The sequence below is a fragment of the Brassica napus genome, unplaced genomic scaffold (assembly GCF_020379485.1).
Source record: "Brassica napus cultivar Da-Ae unplaced genomic scaffold, Da-Ae ScsIHWf_2428;HRSCAF=3137, whole genome shotgun sequence".
Taxonomy (NCBI): Eukaryota; Viridiplantae; Streptophyta; class Magnoliopsida; order Brassicales; family Brassicaceae; genus Brassica; species Brassica napus.
In genome coordinates this window covers 340001-345000 of record NW_026015767.1, presented here as the reverse complement: position 1 = coordinate 345000, position 5000 = coordinate 340001, and positions in this window count along the sequence as shown.

Sequence of the window (5000 nt, the reverse complement as noted above, 5' to 3'; positions counted from 1 at the left end):
TAGCCCAAAGATACTACCAGACTTCAATCGTTGCCGGATGTGACGCACCGGTCCAACAAAAGAAGGATCGAAACTTGGAGATAACCTCACCAAGAAACTAAGAACAAGTTCTACAAAGAACAAAGAGTTTTAACTCAACAAAAGGGGAAAACAATCTGTCTTATTTTGTGGCTCTAAGGCCTTATTTATAGGATTACAAGTTGTAGAAATCCAAAGAAGAATGTGCTAAAAACAAGACATAGAAACTAGAAATGAAGACTTTGACTAAAGACCGAAATTAATGATTTTTGTTGAATTCTTTTTCCCATGCACGACCAAGACTTCCTTGCTGACTCCCTCTTGGTATTCTTGATGAGAATGTGCTTGAAATGGACTGAGGAAAGGGCTGGTCGAATTTGGAAAGAAACAATCCCATAATGAACTTTTTATGAACTTTTCTTTGGGCTTAAAAGGCCCATTTCGCCCAGCAGCTGAACCAGCTCCATCTTCAGTGTTAATTGGCTCATTCAGTTCCAAGCTAGTGTCATTTAGCTCACTCAGCTCATCCAGCTCCAAAGTAGTGTCACTTAGCTCACTCAGCTCATCTAGCTCGCCCAAGTAAGTGCCACCTCGTCCAGCTCGTCCAAAGTGGATTCTAGCTCGACCATATGTCTTCAAATGTGAAGTTGGACGGGAAAGACAAGCCCCAGTATGGTCAGATCGGTCATCTGGCCATGGTTCCAGCCAAAGCTCCTTTCCGGACGTATGCGGGACGGTCCAGTACACTGCACGGTCAGTCTGTCCGGTACGGTGAAAAACATGAACCTCGGTTGAAATGTTCAGAACGTTCTGATCTCCAGGCTGGTTCGGCTCCATGTACTGATCCGTGGACCGCGGTCTATCATTCCCTCCTTCTTCAAAAGGATTTGTCCTGAAATCCAAAGTACCTATATCAAAAAGAGATGAATCAGATACAAAGGAATTAAAATTCATGGAAAATTCAGGGAATGAAAAATATGGACAGTAACTTCCTTGGAGTTTTGAAGTCATTTTCATCAAGGAATTCCAAGTACTTTGGCGTCCATTGGTGCTTGCTCTCCTTAGAAACTAATCATGCTTATCCTGTTTATTCAAAGCAACTAGAGAAACCACATCAAATCTGGTAAAGGAATAATCAAAGGGTTTCTCTATCCTTAAGACACCAAAAACAGGTTCCAAGCACTTAGGATAATCATCAAGGATGTGGGCAAGCATTAACCAAGTAAGCTGGTTGCCAAAAATTGATTTATCAATCTCAAAATCAGGCCAAGGTGAGAAACTGTTATGGAAAGAAAGAGACAACGCCAAATTTGAAAAATTATCATCATGAACGAAATCAAAAGAATTCTTTGGCCTAAGCAATTTTGGTTCATGCCTTTTCCTAAACAAAATCTCTTTCAAAGCACAGCTCAATGAACACAATTCATGAAAAGGTTTGAGCAAAACGTTTTTCAACCACGTAAGAATATGTTTTCTCTTTGAAATTCTCGGTTTCAAAACATTTTCATGAAGAGTAGAGGCAATCAACTCATGATCCTTACAGTGCTTTTGGTTTAGACAGGAGAATGACTGAGGAAACACCTTTGGTTCATGGAGGATCAGTTTTGGCTCAGGCCGATTCTTTCTGGGGCATGAATCTCTTTTAGAAATCTGGTACTCGCGGATAGATGGACTGAAGAACCTCCAGTTTGGAAAATTCATAACTTCTTCATCCGTGAAGATTTTCATGCGATTCCAAGCCTCAGTGAATACCGTTTGAGTTGGCTTTCTGGGAAAATTTGATTCATGACAAAAGGCCTTCGGAATGTTGAGATATCCTCCTTGGACTGAACCTCTATCGCTGGTATCAAGGTAGCCGGTTTCAACAAAGCTTCTCCAAAACTCAGACTGTTGGGCACGGTCAATGCTTTCAATTCTTAGAGGCTGAACCTGTCTTTCCTGTATACTCAAAATAAACACTAAAAGACCAGGATCAAATATGCAAGATAAATATTTGTTCAAATCACAAATCAAGATATCTTTTCCAAGAACAAATTGCACATTTTTCAGCCTGTCAAGGTGCTCATCAAAGTAGATATTACAGACAAGAATTTTATCAAGATATGCAACAACAGTATTCATTTTCAAGATGGGCATATCCTTTCCAACATCTGAACACACAAGCTTAAGTTCAGTTTGAGAATCATTTATCAAAAGTTCAAGGCATTTTTCAAAGAATGTGTTGTAAACCAAAATATCATCAGAACTCAAGACAACACCATTATCACGAAATGATCTCAGAAAATACCAAGTCTTATCAGTTTCAAAAGTTAAGAGATCAGGCTGCAAAACAGAACCACAAAATTCAAGATCACGAAAATCATTTTCAGTTTTAAGTGATTTCTGTTCCAGCAACTTCTGAATCAAAATTTCGTCCAAGGCATAAGAGGATGCAAACAATTCATCAGTGATCAGTACATGTCTAGAAGAACTCAGATCAAAGCCATTTCCTTTGCAAACAAACAAATCAAGAGATTTTTCAGCACAAAAATCAGTTTGTTGCAAATCAAGATCAAATGGCCTTCCAAGAAGATGAAAACCTTTGTTATGTTCCAAAAACTGATCAAAGCTCAAAATAATTCCAGAAGTGATGCCATTGACACTTTGAAAACGTGATTGATCAAGACATTTATCAGGTTCAAAGATTTTTAAAGAATTAATCATGTTATCAAAAACAGATTTTGAAACAAAAAAATCTTTCATCTTGTCAAGACCAAAACGAATTACATCATCAGTACTGACTTTCACAAACATGTCAGGCAGAGAATTAAGAGAAGAACGTTCCTCACAGTGCTCTTGAAGATCCGGAGGTAAAGGGGCAGGAGTTGTGCCGGGATCAAAGCATAGATAATTCTCCATAGCAATGGATGTGATGGTTGTTGCTTCTTCATCAAAGACTGGACCAGGTTCGTCCTCCTCATCAAAGATAGGACCTAGATCATCATCCAAACATATCCTAGTGTCAAGACATGGGCACTGATGTGGAAAATCCAGTGGCTCTTCCTCAAAAACCTGTAGAGACAAAACAAGACTACTCGGAAGCTCCGGTTGCAAAACAGTTAGTTCTACAATAGCTTGTTCATTATCAAGATTAAACTCAGTTTCAAGAGAAGGAAGATCACAATCTTTTTCACAAAACATCAAGCTTTCAATTAGCTCTTCATCAGATTCATCAAAAATGGGTAGAGAATCTGAAAAATCTTTAAGTTCTTCAAAATGGTTTTCAGATTCACCTTGGGCTTTCTTACTGATGAACAAGGATGGCTCAGCTACTGGGGCACGTGTAGATGTGCTCTTCTTTTGGCTCTTGCTGAAGTCCTTAAGGGCTTTGTCCACTCCCTTCACAAGGTTATCACAAATTTGTTGGACATCAATTTGAAAGGGTTGCCTTTTTGGATCAGCCACATCTCTGGTTGTTTTTCTCCTTACAGCTGGCTGTTCCTGCACACTAACAAACTCATCAAAATAATTCAAACGATATTTAAAAGGAGTTTGAGAGTTAGAATTTCGTTGAGGCTTCTCCTTGTTACTTTTCCTTTGCAAACCAAACATCATAAACCTGAAAAATCTCAACACAAAAGTTAGTAGATAAAAACCTCACACTCTCAAGTGTTTGATCCTCACCCACACAAGTGTTTCTCTCAGATTTAGGTGATCACACACAAGTTTTTACTCAATGTTCTAAGAGAACAAATCAAAGAATCCCAATGGGCAAATCCAAGCAAACAAGGGAATTTTCTCAAGATAGAAAGATAAGAGATTTTTGATTTTTGAAATCCGTTTTAACCACCTCAAAGGCTGGATTTCTCCTCAGCCAGCAGGCTTTCTCTTCCACCACCAATCCACAAAACAAACTTTGAACTTTTTTTTTTTTTTTTTTTTTTTGAATCAAATCGTAAATCTTTTTTATATATATATATATATGGATGGTAATGAGGGGCCCGGATTTAAGAAAGGTAGAAGAAGAAGTGTTTGAAGAAGATGGAGAGATGAGAAGATGGAATGATAATAGAGTTACCGAGAGAGTGGCTCTGATACCACTTGATAGAACCAAAATAAGGATCATTCTTTCGGTAAGGTTGATATGAACTCATATCCGAGAGGATTGAGAACTGATGGATCGAGGGGTGACACTAAGGGTTGGGAATAGCCCAAAGATACTACCAGACTTCGATCGTCGCCGGATGTGACGCACCGGTCCAACAAAAGAAGGATCGAAACTTGGAGATAACCTCACCAAGAAACTAAGAACAAGTTCTACAAAGAACAAAGAGTTTTAACTCAACAAAAGGGGAAAACAATCTGTCTTATTTTGTGGCTCTAAGGCCTTATTTATAGGATTACAAGTTGTAGAAATCCAAAGAAGAATGTGCTAAAAACAAGACATAGAAACTAGAAATGAAAACTTTGACTAAAGACCGAAATTAATGATTTTTGTTGAATTCTTTTTCCCATGCACGACCAAGACTTCCTTGCTGACTCCCTCTTGGTATTCTTGATGAGAATGTGCTTGAAATGGACTGAGGAAAGGGCTGGTCGAATTTGGAAAGAAACAATCCCATAATGAACTTTTTATGAACTTTTCTTTGGGCTGAAAAGGCCCATTTCGCCCAGCAGCTGAACCAGCTCCATCTTCAGTGTTAATTGGCTCATTCAGTTCCAAGCTAGTGTCATTTAGCTCACTCAGCTCATCCAGCTCCAAAGTAGTGTCACTTAGCTCACTCAGCTCATCTAGCTCGCCCAAGTAAGTGTCACCTCGTCCAGCTCGTCCAAAGTGGATTCTAGCTCGACAATATGTCTTCAAATGTGAAGTTGGACGGGAAAGACAAGCCCCAGTATGGTCAGATCGGTCATCTGGCCATGGTTCCAGCCAAAGCTCCTTTCCGGACGTATGCGGGACGGTCCAGTACACTGCACGGTCAGTCTGTCCGGTACGGTGAAAA